This window comes from Zosterops lateralis (assembly GCF_965231275.1).
Source record: "Zosterops lateralis genome assembly, chromosome: 5".
Classification (NCBI taxonomy): domain Eukaryota; kingdom Metazoa; phylum Chordata; class Aves; order Passeriformes; family Zosteropidae; genus Zosterops; species Zosterops lateralis.
Window position 1 is genome coordinate 40,208,188 of NC_139766.1, and position 22,665 is coordinate 40,230,852.

Genomic DNA, 22,665 nt, shown 5'->3' on the forward strand with positions numbered 1-22,665 from the left:
TGAGGTTTTACATCTCAGCAGGGACCTGGAAGATGATGACAATTTTCTTTCTCAATTTGGTTACATTTCAAGCGAACTGTAATAGAAGGACAATTTTCAGCCTCTACAGATAACGTGGAAAATATGCTTGATGATGTATCTTGGGGATATTTACTTAAGTGCAGTACAGTGATTGAGTTTTGAGATGAGCTTTGAGTTGCAGAACTTGATGTCTGAAGTAATAATTGACAAAAAAACGGGATCCTCAAGTGTATTTTAGCCAGCATGTAGTGCTTCACTGAGGCAGTCTATTGGAAAAACATGCGTAAGCAGCAGAGAACAAGCACTTTTGATAGTGGGAAGGAATCTGTATGTTTCTCATATGAACTTTACCCCAAATCATTCCAAATGTGCACGTCTGTAGAGATGTTATATACCTAATCCCTTAAGAATCTGCGTAGATGTGTGATGGTTGCTCTGTGCAGTTTGCAGTTTATTACCTCTTCTGCTGAAAGGGGCATAGCTAGAGCATTGTAGAAGAGGACTGCCATCATTCAGATGCTAAGAAATGTTTCTTGGTAGAAATCATGGTGATGAAGGATTGACTGCTCCTTGCCAGCAAGCAGCTCTCTATTTTTGCCTGAGGAATGGCTTTGGTAGGCTGGGTGGAGACTCACTCAGCTGCTAGAAAGGCTTAAAACAGGCAGTAAGGTGGACTTTTGAGAAGCACTCTGGCTTCTGTGAGTTCAGTTTTTAAAGATTGTTAGGAAGATTCTGGAAGACTGAAAAATAACTGCCTGGAGTTTATTGCAAACCAGACTCTTGCTGGAATTTCAGGCTTGATCTGAGACCAGTAAGAAGAAACTTTCAGTACAGGGATGGGGGAAAGATGACTGTGCAAAACTTCATTCTGCTTACCTTTTAGAAGAAAACTCCTTATTCCAGGGTTTCGTTTTTCATTCAAACTTATTTTCAAAAAAAAGGTGATGCATCAGTTTATCAGAATTTACTGTAATTGATTACTTCAATTGATGATTTAAATGATAGTGTGGATAAATCTGCTGAAAGGATTTTAGATTCTGGTGAATTTGAGTGGCCATTGCAGTGTGCAGCAACTCACAGAAGCAGCAAATGCAAATGGCAACCATTTTTAAATCACAGAGCTTACTTTTCTTCCCCCCCGTATTTTGGTGGTGTTTTTTTTTTTGTTTTGTTTTGTTTTGGTGGTGTTTTTTTGTTTTTTTTTTTTTTTTTTTTTTTTTTTTTTTTTTTTTTTTTCCCTCTTTAAGATCTTAGCACTCTTTTTCAATTCTAGTGAAGCTCCCTTGGTTTTCAAAAGTCAGCTACACAAAAAGATTTAGAAACAAACTGATGATTGCATTTTTATGTTTTCAGTGGCAAAATGGTATTTGAGTTTATGAAGTATAGAATACCTGAATGTAGCAGTGGTTGAAATGCTGGTATTCCTTGAGTATTTACTAGGAAAATGTCTGAGAAGAGATGTACCTTGCTTGTGCATAAGTAAAATGGAGCTGGGTTTGGCTTGTTTGTTGGCGTGGTTTTTTTTGGTTTTGATTTTTTCCTGAGAAAGGTGACAAAGTTGCAGTTAAAATGATTTTGGTCCTGTGGCAGTTTTTTAAATTAATTTTTTTTTTAAACACTAACCATTCACTTTAGGAATTCAGGGTATATGTATTGTCTTGCAAAGCATGTTGCACAATTTTTCTAGAGCAATTATAGTATTGTGGTTTGTTTTAATTAATGTAAAGGCATAATGATACACCCTCCCTAGCAGAGAAAAGAAGTTAGGCAGTGGAGATTTTGTGAATATAGGTTACAGAATTCTGGACTGAAAATGTGAGTGAGGCTGGTAGTGGTCAGACAGTGCCTTGAATGTTTCTCCTGTTCCAGAAATTGGATTGCCTGAGGCATGAACTTAAATGTTTTGCTCCAACTTTAGGACAACATTTTCATTCTACTGCATCTTAGACATGCAGGAACTGTGGTTTTACTTTCCTTAGCTTGTTAAGTAAGACTTTGTCAATTCAGCAAAGAGGCGCACTAGGAGAGGCAGTCACCTAAATGCTGCTTCTGGGGGACACCATCAGGGATAGCAAATCTTATTTCCTCTTTGTAGAAATCGTAGTACAGAGGCAAAAGGCTGTGTTGTGATGCTTCTCTGTCTTACTTCTAAGTCATCCCCAGTGTATTTTATTGCCATGAGGAAAACAAGTAAGATGCTCTGTGACTTAGTGAAGTTTATGCATCCTTGTCACTGGTTATGTGTCCTTCACCCTGTTTTACACATTCTGTTTGGTTTTTGCAGATGTAGATTCATAAACAGTTCCAACTCAGTAATACCTCAAAAATCCTTCTTTTTTTTTCTTCTGCTTTTACTTCTTTCCTTGATTTGAGCACCCTCCTGTTAACTCAGCTTGGAAGACACCTAGGCTTAAATGAACTCAGCATAAAAAAAAAAGCTAGTGGTGATTTCAATTGAGAAAAAATTCTAGCTGGATTTGTAGGTGGGAAAAATTGTTTCAGGGAGAGGTAGAATGAGTCCCTGTTGCCATGTTAGGAATGAAGGGCTGTAATAGGAGCCAGCATTTGGGAACAGGAAGGTACGTGTAGTACTTCTTCCTCATGACAGCTTGCTGGATATCACTTGACAACTAGGTACTATAAATTCTCAAATTCATGAACTGAGAGAGCTGAGTTTTCTTCAATTAAATATTAATTTAAATGATAGATTAATATTCTATTCACAAAGTGTTGAAATAGAACATAAAAGAAGGTTACGAATGAGTTGACATAACATTTAAATTGTAAAACAGTTGTCTGATAAGTAGGAAATGCAAAATGAGAGATACAGCTTGCTTCATAGAGAATTCCAAACTTTGACAATTTTTTCATATTTTGAGTGATATGCAATGCCTGTTTTGTATAGTGAATGAGGATGGCAGAGATAGGGATTTATTGATCTAAATAAAATCTATGAGGACTTGAAAAACAGATGGTACTTTGAAAAATCTGCACAATGAAATCCAAGTGTTCACATTATGAAAAAATTATAGTGTGAGGCAACTGAAAAAAAAGTCACAGAATACTCATTCCTGTAAATACTTTTCCCTAGTTTAAGATTTTTTTCCACAAATAATTGAGCTCTAATGTTGCTGATGAATATGAGAATAATTGCTTTCAAAGCAACAGACTGACATAATGAGAATGTTGTGGTTCAGTTCCTCATGAAGTCATCTCAATGCAAGAGCATAGTGCACCATAACAAAACACTGTGTAGACACTTTAATTCTCAGTGTAGGTGAGAAGCCTCATCTGGGTTTCCTATTTTAAAACCAGACATGTTCATTCTTAAGACAATCACAGGGTAGTTGTGGTTGCAAGGGACCTCTGGAGACTCTCCAGCACAACTTCCCTGCTTACAGCAGAGGAGTATTTATAGACTACACAGGGCTGCATCAAGTAATTTTTTGAGCTTATACGAGGATGAATACTCTTGGTGACGTTTTCCAGTGTTTGCCCAATATAGATGATAAGAAACACTTTCCTGATGTTTAACTGCAATTTCCTGTATTTCAGTTTGTGTCTGTTTCCCTCTGTCCTGTGACTTGTCACCATCTCTCTCCTCCTTTTATGCATTCCATCCTTGAGGCTTCTCTTCACCATGCTGAATGCCTTTATCTCTCTCAGCTTCTCGTAAAAAAGATGCTTTTGTCCTTTAATCATCTTCATTGCCTTTCACTGAACTTCCTTTACTGTGCTGTCTTGTACTGGGGAGCTTGAGGCTGGACTAAGCCCTCCAGATGTTTCTCACTAGTACTGAACAGAGGGAAAGAAGAACTGCTTTTGACACTCTGGAGAGGTCAAGTTGCTCTGAGCCATCTTGGATGTGAGGGCACAATGCAGGATCAGCTTGTCTACCAGGACTGTCAGGTCCCACTTGGCAAAGCTGCTTCCCTGTGATTTGGCCCTGGTCCCATACTGGTGCCTGGAGTTCCTCCACAGGAACAGGACTTTGTACTTCTTTTTGTTGCATTTCATGTCTTTTGCTCTCTGCTCGGCCTGTCAAGATTCCTCTTAATAGCAGCATAACCCTTTGATGGATCGACTGCCTCTGGGTTTGCACTGTCTGTGAACTTGCTGAAGGTGCTGTCTGTCTCACCTTGCAAGTTATTGATGGAGCTATTGAACAATATTGACTCTCTTATTGACTCCTGGGGTGTGTCTTTGATGACTGGCCTACAGCTGGACTTGGTGCTTCTGATCCACAATGCTTTGAGCTCAACATTGTGGACAGTTTTCGTTGTTGATTGCTCTTGATTTTAGATGGAAAAATTGATTAAAACTAGCAGTTGGTGTGAGCAGGGATTTTTAAATACACGTAGAAATGCAGTGATCTGTGCATAGACACCAAAATATTTCGCAAAAAGAAATAATGTGTTAACATAATTCACCTAAAAAGCCAATCATCAAGTACAGAAATCTGTTTTCTGTATTTCTGAGGCTCGTGGGAAGAGTTAACATATGCTTAATCTGGCTCTAGATAATCCAGTGATCTTCCAGTGTCCTCTTGTTTTCATGCCAGGCCAGGGTGGAAAGACAGGAACCGTTCTAGTTTCTCTGTCTACATGGGGAAACCTGAGATCAGCAGGGTTAGTGTCATCAGAGGAGTAACTTTAAAAAATTTGGCGACATATATGTGAGAAAGATGCCAAACATATCAAGTGGGGAAATAAATGCATCTAAGGCAAGGTGCTGGGCTGTCACAGATGGCTTTTAGTCATTGTTATTCTGAGGTTAAATCAATGCAGAATCTTCAAGTGTGTTCATGTAAGAGTGCAGTTTTGAGGGATAAGGAACAGGGTGATGCTGCTTTGCATATGAAAGATCACAGGATGAATATGAAAATAACCTTCTCTCACATTTGATCCTTAGTGTTAACTGTTGAGCTAGAGATGCTCTGTGACAAAAAATTCTGATTTACAAGTTTTATGTATGCTAATAAGTGGATGGATATGATGATTTCATAATTCCATTAGGTCCCTTTCACTTTAGCATCATATTCATATAATCCAGATGGGTTCTTGTCATCTCATCATGTTCTCTTTTGATTTGGGATGTAGGAAACACAAAAGTTCAGTGCCATGTAAGGCATGTGATCTAACAGAATAGAACAAACTGAATGAGATTTAGTTTATCCTAATTTATTAAAAGAAAGTGTTTCAAGTTATTCAATCTTTACCTTGTATTTCTTGTGAAAATCACATATTTGGAAGGTAGGACAGTTCCTGAAATCGTGTGTGCTTTTCATGCACAGGAGAAGTAGGGAGAAGAGTTTTCCTTCGGAAACGTCTAGCAGGGTCCAAGGAGCCAACACTGCATTTAGTAAGTGTAGATTCATTTCTAGGAATTCTGCTTCTTGGATAGATGTAATGAATTTTATATATCAGTCAATAGTAATCTGTATCACATTAAAGATTACAAACACAGCACAGAACTCCTCCAAGCAGAGTTCTTTATATTCCTTATTCCTTAAGAGCTAAGCTGTGAAACCTCATCCAGAAATCCAGTATATCTACTTTCGTTTATTATGAGGCTGTAGTTAAGTGACTTACCTGTTATAGTCGTGACACCTGACTTACAGATTGTCATCACTGTGGTTTGTTTTTGGCATCTGTCAAGCTCATGAGAAAGATTTCTGATTTTAGTCTTTTGTGCTCATGGTAGCTTTGATGAAAGCATCTATGGAAGGTCAATCTGTAAATGCTATAACTTGGGTCCTGCTTGTGGTTTAGGAATTTTTAAGGATTGTTCTTTGTCATTTTTGGTATTTGGAAAGAGGAAACCTGATTCCACTTGGGTGACCTTCCTTATTTAAAACTGTTTGAATCATGGTGAAAATTGCACGTTGAAATTCTTAGAATATATTTAATGATTTTTGCTGTGATTCCAGTTTCTGTACCTATATTCCTTTCCTATATTCTCATTGTGGCTGAAGGTTTGCAGTTCAGCAAATAAAATATTTAGTCTTCAAAAAGTGGCATTTGTTTGAATGTGCCTTGGCGCCTGCCAGTCTTTCAGTGAAAATTCATGGCAAAATTTCTGCACCAATCTTGAAACATTTTGCAAACTTTGTGCCTGTGGGGATTTATTGAATGTGAGGTCACCACTCACAGTGTGGTCATGTAAAATGGTAGCTATGGCAACTGCAGAATACTGGAATGGCGAGTAAGGAGGGAGGTTGATGCAAAAGTAGTAATATTCTTGGACATAGAAAACATCTTTAGAGAGCCTCCTCAGATGAAGATGATATAAGGGCATTTTTTTGATGTGAAGTTTTTTTGTTTTCTAATGCCAAGCAAAATAAAACTTCCGATGACTAGTTCTCTTCCAAGTTTATTTTAATTGGTACTTCAGGTTTTAAAGATAGATTTAGTTTGTATTCCTTCCTAATTTGAAACTTGTGGATTATTCTTAGTTCTTTAAAGGCATTAGCACCTTAGAATTAAATTCAGGAAAAAACAAAGGTGAAAATATGAAAATACATGCCCTAAAATTTTGGTGTCTCTCTTACCTTAATGAGAAAAAGAAGGAAAATAGCTTTTGAATTTTGACAAAAATGTTATGAAATAACTGTAGGTGAATTTTAAAGTTACCTAAACAAGCATGTACATAGACAATGCTGTGCAGTATTTTGATTTAAAGCCTGTGGGATAGGCTTTAAACATTATTAATAATAAATAATATTTGTTATTTATTAATTTACAAATGAATTAATAATATTAATAAAAACATTATTTGTGTTTTTAGAGGCATTCTAAGCTGTGTTACTTGCAAAAGCTCTCATTGGATTCTACAACTCTAGCAACTCTGTTGGGAGTACCTACACTTCTTTACTCTCTGAGATCTCCAGCTTTTCTGATTTGTTGTGGTTGGAGTTTTTATTTGGTTGATTTTTTAAATTTTTTTTTGTAATTTTATTTTTCTGAATACTATTCAGGGCTGGATTTGATTTCTTGTGATTTTTACCATCAGTGCTGCTTCCCGTTATGAGTTTTTTTCATCAGGAGGACTGGGTAGAAAAAGGAAAGGGCTCGTATATCTTGCTCTCTTCTCCCAAGATTTCAGTTCATAGAGTATTTTCTCAATATGTACAGTAGTACTTCGTTCTATGGCTGATTGGACAGAATTGTGCAGTCACTAGTAATGACAAAGGGTGTCTTGTCAAAATGTTCTGTTAAGAACATCCCTGCCTTCTTCATTATGCTCATAGTGTTTTGGAGTAAAGGTGAGCCTCTGTCAGGTCTTGTGTGAAAGGCAGAACCAAGAGTACTTGGAAAGAAGCATTTTGTGCATCTTTCCTTGAGAGCTGAACTCCTGGAAGCTGTTAGTGTGCTTTATTCTGTGACTTCTAAAATGTGCTGTCATTCTGATTTGGCCAGGGCCAAGCTGATGATCACAGAATCATTGGACAAGCCAGGTGTTGGAGCCATGATGACATGGCTTCATCCTCTGCTGTAGTGACAGAGAAAGCATGACCTTTAATCCTCTGTTATGTCATCCTTGTCATTAAATATACATAGGGTGAAGTCTTTGCCCTACAGAAGGTTATAGCAGTTTGCTGCTAACTTCAGTGAAGTCAGGGCTTTACAAGTTGTGTATTATAGGGAAAAAGGAGAAGGTTTAGATTCAGGTAACTCATGAAGTTTATTTTTTTTTATTCTATTGGATACGAGTATGAGTTCATTTTGCAATTTTCATGGTCTCTTTAAAATAATCCTGCAGTCTTTCTTTATCCTATACAACCACAGCCTTGCCATTCTTTCTTGTTGCATGAAGGGCTATGACAGGATAAGGAGCTAGAATGCAGAAATAAAACGCCAGTATGGATAATTTTATTATCTTATTTAGGGGGTATCCTCCCTTTCCCCAGCCCAAATATGCACACTTCTTGCCGTGGCAGATATTTTATCTTTGAATCATGTTTGATTCTACTATAATGCAGAAGCAAATGGAATTTAAAAAATCGGCAGAGATTTGAACTAACAATAAAATAGCTGAGGAGGCAATGAAAATTTTCTGTTAAGGAATATGGTATCCAGTACAAAGACTCAAGGAATTTATTTTTAAATTAATGGTTAGTGGAATATGTTCCTGCACTTTCAGATTGCAACTGTGGAGTAGATACCAATTGCTTGCAAAAAATGTGCCTCCTCCTAGTTACAAGTATACCGTCTTGTAATTAGGATTCAAGAAAACAGATGCAATGTCATTAGTTTAGTTTATCTGTAACCACTGTGAGGACTGAGCTGGCATTTGAAGTTGTTTAGTGTTGTTGTGACTTAAACAACATCCAAATTGGATGCAGGCTAGAGCTTATCCTAGTATTCTGAATTATCTGTTGTGTTTCAATGTGGAATAAGAGTCCAGGATTTTCCATTTCCTGTTGACAAAATCCTTGTCCAGTAGAGATCCAACAGATTACTTGTAATCTGTCTGTATTCTCACACCACAGATACTGTAGGAAGAAAGGTAGTTTTTATCTGTCGTGTGGTCTTATCCAAAGCACAGTGAAAATCCTGGTCTCCTTTTCTAATATGTGCACCCTGGTCTGCTGTCAGACAGGGAGTGAGATGGCAAGGCTGAAAGCTTGTCTGTTGTGCTGTTGCACTGATGGCCAACCAACAGCACTGACTGATTTAATGCAAATGAGCTAGTTCTGCTTGGAGATCTAGTTTGTGGTAGTAGTGTGTAATTCCTGATGGTAACCTAGTTTTAAAATTAATTTTGGATTTATCTTTTGATGTCCTTTTAACCTTTTGCTTTCTTTTGCTGTTATGTATAAAGCATAGATATTCAGAAATTGCTTTTAAAAGAAATGCTTGTCACCAACAATCTTTTTCTAATCACAATTTCTTTTAATCTTTGGCTTTGATTATGGTAGTATTGAATCCCAGATTGAAACCAGCTAATGGATTTCGCAGAGAAAAAGCATAGTTACTATGGCTACACAGCACCCTGAAAGCTTAAAAGGACAAAGCATAAATGAACATGGTCCTGGCTGCTTAGCCATTTGCAGAATAGATTGTAATAATGTCTTTATAGCCTTTCTGATTTTCAGAAAAAGCAGGATGTTAGTCCTGTAAGAATTTCTATTTTATTTTTAGATTAAATCATAACTTTTGAAGTAGCATATTTGAAAAATATTTTTCAAAACATGCTCTCCTTGTGGCCAGTTCATCTCACATTATCACAGGCAGTAGCATGTGATGAAATTTACTATTACTGGTCGTTTCATCACTGATGTTTTTATTATGGTATTTTAAAGCAGGTAAAAATCTAATCCTCCTGTGGACAGGTAAACACAAAGTTACATGCGTTTTGATGAAAACTTAAAGTGATGTTCTTTTTATAACTTCCACTGTAATTTTGGGTGAATTATTTTTAACTTTGATTTTCTTACAAACCAAGAAAACCAACCTACATATTTAAGAGAAACACTTGGTATACAGTAAAGAAAAATAAAACACATTAATTGTTAGGCTCATACAATTAAGGATTGAATTAGCAGTTTTTAGGATGACCCTAGCGACTGATAGAATCAGTGCTACTACCTGTCTTTGCTTGAAAAATAAAATGCATTAGAATCATAAACATGCCACTCGTAAATTCACAGGCTTATTTCAATGGCTTATTAAAAATGCAGAATAAAATGTTTTAGAGTGGAATGATAAAATGCATCTATTGTTCATTGCAAATAGTTAGAAATTCTCTCCACAGATAATTGTAGGCAGTGTACTTTGGCTGATGGGTAATAAACCACAGGAAAGGTAGCAGGTGAGCATACAGGTATTTTTGTAAAGACATGTTTACGTGCTCTTATTTGCAGGCAGAGGGCTCTTGTATTTGCATTTTGGATTTATTTCTCCATCAATATTTGCGTAGATTTATAAAGTGGACTGACTTGCTGCATACACAACAGACCAGCTGAGTTGTCCTCCTATTGTACATCTGCCCTGTGCTCTGTAGAAATGCCATGTTTCGCTTCATTAGTCTGTTGAGTCATTTATGTCTAAAACATGTAAAGAAGCCTTTCTAACTAAAAATAGCAGAATTATTGTACAGCATTTCACCACAGAGACCAGAAATCTAGACTAATCTGCAGAACGTGTTTGGGCCAAATTCTAAGGTGAGAAGATGAGTGTGCCTGAAAAAAACCAAGAATAACCCAAGGAAATTATAGGGAAAAAGTAGAGTTGTTTAATCCCAGTTGGCAGCTGAGTATTAGGCAGCCACTCTCTGCCTCTACCCAGGGAGGAGAATCAGAAAAAAAAGTAAGGTTTATGGATTAAAAGTGTGTGGGTTTAATAATTGAAACAAAATTTTATAATAATACTAATTATAGTAATAATATTAGTAATGAAAAGGAAGGAGAGGAGTGATTCTATGAATGAAACCCAAGAGAAACAAGTAATGCACAATATAACTTCTCACCCTCTGCTCATGGATGCTCAGCCCTTCTGAATGTAGTGATGAGCCCCTTCTAGCCAACCTCCCCCAGTTTATATACTGGGTGTGACATTCTGTGGAATGGAATATCCCTTTGGCAATTGGCATCAGCTGTCCCAGATATGCTCCTTCACAGCTTCATGTGCATCTCCTCACGGCAGAGCATGAGACAGAGAAAAGTCCTTGATCTGGGGTAAGCACTGCTGAGCAACAACCAAAACAGGGGCGTGTTATAAACATTACTCTCGTACTGAATCCAAAACACAGCACTGAGCCAGCTACTAAGAACACTATTAACTTTATCCCAGCCAGGTCAAGAGGCAACTCTTTGGGAGATGCTGGTGAAAAAATTATTGTGGGAATTCAATCCTGTTGTTTATTATGGATTTGAGATTGCTACTTTGTAGTAGTTCTTAAAGTAGCTCTAGGTTATAAACTACAGTAAACTAAAGTATGGTGGTGTAGGAATGACCCAGAAAGTCTGATTATCTTTCAGATCTCCACAGGACTTGTTTCTAGATGATTTTGGTTTTGGTCAGACAAATCTAAAATAAATTGTCAGATTTTGGAATTTAGTAGCCTAGTTTCCTACGTCTAACATTTCTTCTTTAATGTACAGCTTGAACAATGCTTCTGTTGCAATTTCACACAGAATCAGTGTGCTCAGGACTAGAGTGAGATTCACTGAAGAGTTTAGGATTTTTTGACACTTACTTTAAGAGAGTTTTTCAGAAGAACTTAACTTAGAAATGTATGTTTATTCCATGTCTTGATTTAGGGTGAAGTGATTCTCAAGATGGAATCTCAGGTAAAACAGGAGTTTCATGAAATCAGCGTTATTAGTTTATCTTGAATGAAAATGTATTGAGAAATTTTCCTCTTATTTACATTTCTTTGATCATTAGAAATATGAGGGTGTAAAAATTAGAGAGGCTGGCTAGGAATAATTTGTACGTGATGTCTATTAGAAGTTGTCCCATAGTAAGCAGTCATTGTGGTCTTTTTATTCCAAAACTTACTTTTAAACATATTATTTCCTTATTCTTTAAAACTATCAACGATTTGTTTTGCTACATGCAACATAATGATTTTGAAATTTTAATCAAATAAAAATTACCATCAGATTGACAGGATTTTTAAGTAACATATATCTCCCACCTTGCCTTAGGTGATTTAAATGTAATGCTCTTGAAAAATGAAGTTATTTAAACAAAAAAAATAAATGCCTGAAGAAGAGGAGCTTATTCGTGGGTATTTATTTCATTAATGTAGATTTTTTTTTCTTGAAGAAATACTCCATTTATTATTTACCTAAATACAGCAGAAAAATATGCTGTTTGAAATTCAGGAGTGGATCAGTTAGAAGGGCTTTGACAGAAGACTGAGGCTATGTGATATTTGGTGTTGCCATGGGAAACTGCTTTGCAAGAACATTTGCAGAGCAGATGGACCAAGATAAATAAAACAGATAGAGGTATTGAATAGAGATTGTTTAATGTTCTGTGAAAAAAACAGGAACTTAAGTCTATATAACATTGTTCTTTGATTCACCCTTGTTCTAATGGGTATACTGTTCAATATGAGTAGTTCCCTAGTGAAAGTTTCCTATAAATTTTGTTTCCAAGAAATCAAAGAAAATGCCAGGTTTATCTTCCTCATCCTCTGTATAACGCAAAATCTGTAATGTCCTTACTTTGTCATAACCTACTGCCTTTATGAACTATTCTCTGAAGTTACATTTAAGTACACAAACACTATGAAATGAAAAATCTTTTTATTTCAGATGTTATAATTTTGTTTGCTTCATATGCTCTTGACTACTGGCAGCTCTTCTGTAACCTTATAAACCAGCTTTTTTTCTTTGATTTAAAAAATAAAAAAAGATAAGACTCATCCCCTGCTTAAGAGCTGGAATGTCTTTGTAATCATGTTTGATTACACAGAAGTTTGTTTCCATAGCAACATGAACACAAAGAGAGCCCATGTGACTGTCTACATACAACATGCCTTTGTTTGAGTACCTGTGTGCAGAAATACACGGTATTTCTGTTCAACATGTATTCTTTGTTCTGCCTGGCAACAAATAAAATAGGCATGTGCTGTTTACTTTTTCTCTAAGGAAATAAGTCATTAGAAAATTTTAAACATAAATTGTAGTCACATCTTTTCAACAACTCAAATTCAAACTTGTAGAAAGAAATAGCTTCTGGAAAAATAAAAGCATTATCTGCTCCCTTGAATATGTATGATTTCAACTGCTAAAGGATTTTTTTTTTCTCTGTAATATGTTGATTATAAAATATTTATTTGGATTTTCTACAGTCTAATTGTTCTTATGTTCTCCATGATTTACAAAACCACAGGTTGTTGTCTCCAAATGAGTGGAATAACTCTAGGAGATGCTGTCATAAACCCGTGAATGCTCACATAAATATTGGTCTTTTCATGTATTACAAAATGCTATGAAATTCCCTCCCACTGAACACCATGCAGGTGATTCACATTTTTAGAATGCATGTTATCCAACTTTTTTGAGTGGTCAGAGCAATGTTTTTTGCTTTTTAGGTATATCTTTCCATTACGAAAGAAAATACATTTGATGCTTTTGTTGTTAATCCATTTTAAATATTAGATGTGAATACCTGCCTGAAGATCTTTATTTATGTTCTGCTTTCTCATGGGAAGCTGCTAATGCTCCTGCATTAGCAACAGGAATTACTGGGGGAAATTTTTCTCTCTCACAATGACAGAATCACAGAATTATTGGGGTTGAACGTGACCTCTGGTGATCATCTGGTCCAATCCCCCTGCCAAGGCAGGGTCAGCTGGAGTAGGTTACAAGGAACATGTCCAGCTGGGTTTTGAATGTCTCCAGAGAGAGACACAATTGGATCAGAGTATCTGAATTTCTCCTGTTGCTTTTTTAATCTATGGCTTTAAAATCTTGCCATTAATATCCAGGAGTCCAAAAGGCACGTTGACATTCATTAGGGTCAGGATTACTGTATGTTCCTAGCTTTCAGCTATAACCTTTTAAAGCCTTTTACACTAGCTAAAGCGCAATAAAGTTGATGGTACATTTTTTTCCCCATGCATTGTGGAGAAGAGATTTCATGGGTGATTAATTTAACCTCTTTTCAATTTATTTTAAGCAGAGACTAGTTAAATAAAACACTTTCCAGGATCATAGAATTCTTGTGGTTGGAAGGGACCTCAGGAGACTGGCTAGACCCTTTGGTCAGAGAGAGGTCACAGGGTAACCTGGCACACATTGCCCAGAATGTGACCAGAGTTTGAATATCTACAAAGGTGGAGATGCATTTTGGGTGTCCTGTGCCATTGATTGACCACTCTCACAGAAAAAGAATAAAACCATTATGTTTAAATAGGAATCCTTGTGTTTAATTTGTGCCTGTTGCCTTTTGTCTTTTCACGTGATACCACTGAGAAAAGTTCTGCTTTCCTAATTCTACCACTAACCAGGTATTTATTAGCATAGGACAGGTCCCACTGAGCCTTCTCTTCTCAAGGCCCCCAATTCTCACAGCCTTTCCAATCCTTTACATACCTCCATAAACTTTAGCTGGCCTTGCTGCAGTAACTCTTTGTTTCTTGGGCCCAGTTCTGGGCCACCCACTACAACACTCAGGATGCTGAGCAGAGGGAGGATGACCTCCCTCTGTGTGCTGGTGATGCTCTTCCTCACGCAGTGTGCATTGCTGTGGGCCTTCTGTGCTGTGAGGGCATGCTGCTGGCTCAAGGCCAGCTTCTTGTCCCTTGGGTCCTTTTCTGCCAGCATGCATGGGATTATTCCTGCCAAGTGCAGCACTTCACTTTTCCCCTCTATTGAACTTCATGAGGTTACTGTTGGCCCTCAGCCTGCCAAGGTTTTTCTGAATGGCAAGACAACCATCTGATGTGTAAGCTAGTCTTAGTTTTGTAGTATCTGTGCATTCTGTCTCAACTTGCAAGTTATTGATGAGTTGCTGAGCAGTATTGGCTTTTGTATTGACACCTGGTGTGTGCCTTTGACTGGCCTCTAGTGAACTTGGTGCTGCTGATCCACAACCTTCTTTGGCCAGCAGTTCAGTCAGTTTTCTGTTTGCCTTACTCTCCATTCATCTATTTTGTGCTTCATCAGTTTGTCAGGGAGAGAACAATGCAAGGCTGTGACAGAAACATTATTAAAGTCAAGATAAGCAATGTTCAGTGTTCTGTCCTTGTCCACTGGGTCAGCCTACTCATTGTGAAAGGCTATCAGGTTGGTCAGGCATAATTTCCCCTTCGTGTATTCATGCTTACCATGTCCAAATATATTATCTCTCTTCTTTTTGGCAATGGCTTTCAGGTTTATTTTTTCCATTCCTTTTCTAGGAGTTGAGGTGAGGCTGGGACTGAATTTCTTGAAAGTAGAGGTGATACTTATTCTCTTCCAGTCCTCAAAGTTTCCTCCCCTCACCTTCATCTCAGTTATCCTTTTTGATCTTTAAGTGATTGAGTGCTCTCACAATGACATCAGCCAACCCTCAATATGTGTGGTGCACCCCATCATGGCCCATGGATCTGTGTGTGTCCAGTTTGTTTAAATGCTTCCTAACCTGACCCTCCTCCGCTGAGAGGAAATCTGCCTTGCTCCAGGCTTTCCTGTGGTTTTCAGGGACCTGGGATAGCTGAGGGATGGTTTTATTAATGAAGAGTGAGATGAAGAGGGCATTCAGTGCATTGGCTTTCTTCATATCTTTTGTGACAGATCTCCATCAGGAGATACCATTTCATTCGTATCTTGTGATAGGGAGACCATTTTCCGTAACTTTCCTTATGCTGCACAGCACCAATAGAACCTTCTACTGTTCACATTTATATCAACTGTCTATCCATGTCAGTGATCCCAGTGAAACTGAAATTCTCCAATTGCATGCAGACTTCTTAATTTGTCCTGTTTGCTCTGCTGTATGCATTAGCAAACAAGATATTTTAAGAGGCACAAAAGCATGCTGTTTTCCCAGAAAAGACAGAATACCTTTACCATCATTCTGCCTGGTAGGAACTTCCCTATGTACATGTACACGGTTAGGGTGGGACCCCTACAGGTTTTTGCTTACTAATTTCCTCCTCTTGACATTGCCCCCATTCTCTTTGCTTGCCAACCTGGTCCTTCCTCTCTTGATGGCTTGTCATGCTCCCCTACTCCTGTTATTCCTAGTTTGAATTCTCATTACTGGATTGGCCAGCCTATTGGCAAAGTGTTTTTATCCACTTACGTGGACGAACATCTCTGCTAAACCATCCTCTGTCCTTGTAGAACATCCTGTGATCATTTAAAATCTAAACCCCTGTAGCTCACATCAACTGTACAACAAATTCTTAGGGGGTATGTTAATTTCTTTTTCACCCTTCCACCTTTCTGGAAGGATTGAGGAGAAAACTGCCCGGGGGCTCCATGCACCCCAACAGTCAGCAGCATAATCAGTGCTTGGTGCTTTCTTCACTGCCTCTGGCTGGCATCGTGTTCGCTGCTCGTATGGAAGAGCAATAGAGGGTCACAGTCTGCAGCAGCCTTTTGCAATGTCCTGATGTGAGTCTCCAGCAGGCTGCAAACCTCCCCAGGCAGCAGCTGTAGGATTCACTCCCCCTCAGCAGGGAGCTTCCTGCTGCAAAGACCCACCACAGGTGCCTACGCAGCTCCTTTCTTTCACTGCCTGGAGTCCCTTGCAGGACAGAGCTTGCATTTGCTATTCTTATGAGATAACTATTTCACTTAGGCGTTTGATCTATTTTACTTTTTGTTTTGTGAGCAAATATATATATAAAAACATTGCTGGGAGAACTAATTACATTTTTTTTTTTTTTTTTAATTAATGTTATCCTGCCAATGCCATATGGGTTAGCTGGCTATGCAAAGGCTTTTTGTACTGGTATGATGGATAGAGGGAAAATCATTTGTGGTTTTCCTGTGCTCAGGAACATCAAGGAGTAATCTCAAATCGGTCTGAAAGTCTACAGAAAGATTAATGGACATCAGTATCTGGTGCAGGATTTGATAAAAGTTATTAGATTACCTTTCAAGTTTAGAATTTTTACTTTAGGTTATGCTTCTTGGAAGACACCAGCCTAAATAGTTCTCCTAAACCTTGCTTCATAATCTGTTTCAAGGCAATGAAATAAGACACTATTTTAACATTACAGCTGGTTTCATGTATGTCTTGTTTCTATTTCTTCTAGGAAATGAACCCAGGAAGCAATGTGAAAGGTCACGTGAAACTCTGTCATAGCAGAAATTTTCTAAAAGATTGCTTTACCTGTAAGTTCTTCTTTTCTGTTGTTAAATACTAAGTTATTTCATACTGTGGCGGGAAAAAACACTTTATTTTGGCATTTTGACTTGCAGCTTAATTGTGAAGAGAACCTTTCCAAGTGCATCATGTAGTAACATGTGCTATTATTCACTTCCTGTATTTTAGTAAAGCCCAAACAAATATTTTTCCTCTAAGTAAATAAATAAAACTAACATTTTCCCTAAAGCCTTTTAAGGTTTTGAATCCAACAAGCAAGATTTTCATGCTGTTTCATTACAGATTATACATCCACTGTGATGCATGCTAAATTGCAATTACTTGTTTTTCAGAAATTATTTTAAAAGTGAAGGGTAAAAATTACTCAAACTTATATTAGAGTGTGAAACTACCACTAAAAGCTTTTTGCAAAGATTTCATGTGTGGTGCTGGCTGTGCCTAAGACATCTCTGGGATTCAGAGTTATTAAATTAAATGGTAGTGCCTTTTACAATGTGTCACTTGTGGCAAAGAATTTTCTTCAGGCTAAAATGAACTCTTTAATTTTGTATATATCTCACAATATACTCCACTTACAAATTTAAACTGTGGCTTTCATCTTGAGTCCAATTGTCTACATCAAAATACTTAAATTGGGAAATATGAGCTTGCTCTCCTAGCAAAGTTGCAAGAAAAATATTAAATGATCTATTTTCCACAAGGAACAAAACCATTAGGCTTGATTTTGGGAGATTCACGTGGGTGGTGACAGAGCTAGAACAGAATACAGAAGTTCTTAGTCCCTGTCAGAAGATATAATTTGAAAATATGTAAATATGCCAAAAGAGTATGCCGTGAAGAAGACTGGGAGTTTGCAAGCTACAATTTCAGCAGTATGTTAATTTTTCCCCTTTTATATGTAATTATCGTAGTTCAACTACGCATCACCTAGACAGCAAGTTCTTGAAAATTATAAGGGGGAAAACACTATTGAAAAATGTTTCAAAACTGATAGTAGGTGTTTAATCCTTTAGAAGTAATAATTTCAGATTTTTTTTTGTTATCTAGCACTCTATTTTAAAGTAGCAGCAAAGCCTATAAGTGGGCAGCATAGGTAATTTAGTTTGACATACAATCTTCAACCAAATAAAACACTAGCCCTCCACATTTCGAGCTCCTTATGAAATTTCAGAAAATCTCCTGATATTTGATTTTCTTCAAAATCTGCTTATTTGTCTCAGTATTTTTTTACTACTCTGATGTAACTTGAGACAACCATAAAGTAAGTTCCAATACAAGCAAACCTGTTAGAAATTGAAATCTTAATTCTGCATTTTGAGTTGAGAAGTAGAAACTGAAAGTTATTGTCTTTATTATATAAATATTCACACAGTACTGGTGCAACTTCAGCAATTGTCCTGTGTTATCCATAGTGTATTAAAATTATTCCAGTATTGGAGCATTTCTTTTGGTTTTGTCAAAGAATCCGGAGGAGGTATTTCAGGATAATTCAAGGAGACTTCTATAGTTTGTTAAGGAAGAGAGAAGAAAAAGTGCTGCTCTGATAATGCTATCTTAATAACTGATTTAGTCAGATTTTCAGTGTTATTTGATAGGTTTAATTATTTAGCACTTGTCAGGTAGATTTCCAGTATCATAACAGTAGCCTTAAAGAACACAAATAAGAGGCAAGATTGAGTTAGAATGGGCTAATTTATTTCAATTTTGTCTTCTCTAATTTTGTCTAATTGCTCTGTTATTTTCTTCATGTCTCCCTGAGAAATCCTAGTATTTTATTTGTGTGCACATGTATATGTGGGTGGGTGTGTATCCATTAGAGTTATTTATATTCACTGAAGATAAGACAACAGTTGGGACAAAAGTACAGAAGTGACTTGGAAAAATCATAGGTGAGAACATGGAGAAAAGTCCCTGACAGGATGCAAATGCTGAGTGTTGTATTGCACACTGAGTAATGAAGTAGATTTACAGCCTTCCAGACAACAAACGCATTATTTGGAATCCTGCAAACACGTGGATTTTAATAAGGTGACTGCATTTGAGGACAAAGTAGTAGAAAAATCTTGGTTTTCCTGATCTAAAGTGTTTGAAATATTGTCTATTACTATATAGTTATAGACAATTCCAAAGTCTGGCTAAAGAGCTGGCAATATCCAGTAATATGTCTTACTATAGATTGCAATTGATTTTATAATTCACATATTCAGCCGTTATATTGGTATAACCAGAAAAAACAACATGGAGAGGAAAAGGATGATGTTGTTGTTGTTATTATTTTATGAGTACAGGTTGCTACAAGACAGAGAAATTTAACACTTTTAACCATTACATAGTTCCAACTTGTCTTTTTGCTAGAAGTAGTTCCATATTGCTAATTTTTATATTGATTAGAAGCTTTTCTGTTATACATTTAATGCACCTGCTAGTATTCTGAATTTATTAATTGGTATTGTAGAACTGGCTGTCATGATACACAGACAAGCAACAACATAACTCATTGAGATTTGTAGATTGTGGTGGTAACTAATTATCAGTTTTGTAATTGTTATATTTTTCTTCCCAAAGGAGTTTCCATGTATTATTTCTGTTAATATTAGCTGGTTAAGAAATCATAGCATCATAAAATAGTTTAGATTGGAAGGGATGATAAAGATCATCTCATTCCAACTCCCCTGCCATGGACAGGGACAGCTTCCACTGGACAGGTTTCTCAGAACCCCATCCAGCCTGGGCTTGAGTACTTCCAGGGATGAGGCATCCACAGCTTCCCTGGGCAACCTGTTCCACTGCCTTCCTACCCTCTGAATAAAGAATTTCTTCCTGACATCCAATCTAAATCTCCCCTCTTTTAGTTTAAAACTCTTCCTAATTGTCTTATCATTATCCACTTGTGTAAAACGTTACTCTCCCTCTCTTTTATAATCTCCCTTTAAGTACTGAAAGGCCACAAGTAAGAAAATAAGAACCTTTTTCTACCTTCCCCCTCCTCCACTGGACTATTCTATGTTCAGCTAGTTACTATCAAAATAATATTTCAGTCCTGTGCTTATAAAAGATCCAAATTTTACCCATCATAATATGTTCTGTATAAAATAAAGAGTAGAACCAAGTCTGCTGCTCTATGTTTATAGAAGAACCAGAAGTTCTAAATATGAACTAGAAGTTCTTAGTATGATAGCCATTCACCTTGACAGAAATGTAAGAGTAGAAATGTTTACACAATAAATTATTCACATTTAAGAAAGGCATGTTTGCTGATGCACAGCAACAAGTGCTCCTCATTTTCTTTGAATAATACCCTTTCTGAATCTTCGAGAGCGTAGCTTTTTATCCTATTCTTCTCATGCCCTCTGAAAAAAAAAAAAACCAAACACCAAAAAAACCCCACCAAAAAAACTTGGAATACCTTCTCTTGATTTACAGCTGCAGGGTTGGGTCAATTATTTGGAGATCCTGGTGAGAGTCCAGTGCAATTGTGGCAAAAGGGAAGATTAACCAAGTTAAAAAACAAAAAACACACTACCAAAATCAGTAATTAGTAAGAATTGAAGTAATATCTATGGAAACTGGTGAACACTAACACAGAATTTTTTGTTGTAGAAAATTCCAATACCCTAAGAGCACATTAATTTGTGTCATGCACAGTTCTAATTAAGATTTCACTGATCACTGGAGATTGAATCTTCTACTGCTCTCCCCATGCCTGCCTCTTGTCTTTCTGAACTGAACTTAGACTTGAACTCTAATATCAGGTGTTATCTGGGATATGTTTTCATGTCAGCTTCTGTCAATATATTCAGGGGAATACAAGTTCTAATTGTGGCATTTCTGCGTACTGTAAGCATCTTCCTGATCATAAGTTTGTACAAACCTAAATTGCAGAGTAAGGAGAATAGAATTACTGCAAAGGTCTTTCATGTTTTGCTTCATTACTTATTATCTAGATTTTTTTTTAAATAAGGGGTATACTGAGGAATATAAATATATCTGAACTGATGACAAAAAGAAATACAACAGCTGTCCCTGTTGTTGCTTGTTAATTTGCTGTGCTGAGGTGTAATTTCATGCTTTGTTAAAATCAGACATATTAACTATAATTTGCTGAAGGTGAAATAAAGGGACAGGCTCCATGAAATTTCTTTGTTTTAAAAAAGATGTGGTACCTTATATTCACTGAAAATAGCAGTCAGGAAACAAGTGTCCTGTAAATTAAGTGTGTTGACACATATTTAGAGCATCAATGAAACTAAACCAAAATATTTTATTCTTTACAGTCAGTGTGCAATTAATATTTTCTCTAGGCGTAAACTTCCTAAACTTCAGATAGTGTCACAATGCATGTGTACATGTCAAGATGGTGCTAATCAACAGGTGCACAGCATTCACAGTCCACCAGGCATGGCTTCATTAGCTGCTGAACATAAGGAAGGCTGGAGAATTCTGTGAGATGCCTTAAAAATTAAGGGTTTGATAGCTTCTTATGACCTTAGCAGTGCTAAAGTTGAAAAAGAGCAGATGGAGAAAAAAATATTGCAAAGAATTCTCTGTTTCAATGAATTAAAAAAAACAAACCTGAGGACCCATGGGAGAGAAGAAAGGGAATGATACAGGCAGTGAATACCTGTGAACATAGTTGTTATTTTTGATTGGTCTAAAGTTTTTCAAATTCAGTAGAAGAAACTTCTTAGTTTATTTTAAGTGTTGTAAAAATATACATTAATTCTATATATTTTTATCATTAACAAGTCTCTGGTTAATTATGTGTAGGTTTAGAGAATGTATGGATAAAATTATAAGTGTTTTGATTCCCTCCTTTAGAACAATGTGGGTACAGTATATGCATCCAAATAATGCAATAAGATTTGGCTTCACAGGCTCTCTCAAGACTGAATTTGCTTCTGTTCTTCTTGACTATCTTGACCATGCTACAGAAGTAGCTTGGGAGGGAAGGAATGAGCATTGGTGTGTAGCCTGTCATTTTTACTTCACCTGATTGTTACACTCATTGGATCTTAGTCCACAGTTAGTCCATTGATAGGAAAGGTTACCTGAGATTAAGAGCCAGTGAAATTACTTTTTGCTTAGTCTGTTTGCAAATAATTGTTTGTCATGCAAATAAGAGTTATGCACTTCAGAGCAAGAGTCATAATGATACTAGAAAAAGTACAAAGAGAATTCTTTATGGTCTAATTCAAACCATTTAACATGGACACCAATTTTGGATGAGAAATGGTATTACATTGTATGTCTACATCTCATATTACCTGGCTTCAGGTAGGAAACTTTGTTTCAGCTTCCCAGCAGACAAAAGGTTCAACTCCAACCTTTACCAATACCACTGTAAGTACCAATAACTTACAGTGTGGAAGGATTGTATTGTCATAAAGGTGCAAGTGGGGCATCAGGACCTCCAGAGTGCTCAGGCAAGCACATTTCTCTCTGGGGAGCTTCTTTGGACCCACTGAAAGCAGAACATTCCTGACAAACCTGACTTTGGTAGAGAAGCAGCTTCCATGTTGCCTAGAAGTTGATGTATCACTGAGTGTTTGTGTCTCCCTCCTCTGAAAGCAGGTTTTAGGTGATTGTCTCAGGAAATGTAATTTTGCAGGATTACTCTTGCTGTAGACTACTGATAGAGTCTGAAGGATTGTCATGATTGTGGCCTTCTGGTACTTTCCACAGAGTTAAAAAGGGTAATTATTGATTAATGTAATGAACCAAAGACAGCACTGTTTGTGGGCTGATTCATGCGAGAATGGTTTAAGGATTCACCATTTCCTGGAAAAAAATGTGTAAGCTCTTGCCTCTAAACTTGAATGGGAGAGGCAAATTCATACTTCTGTAATTACTTTGATTGCAGTTTCTT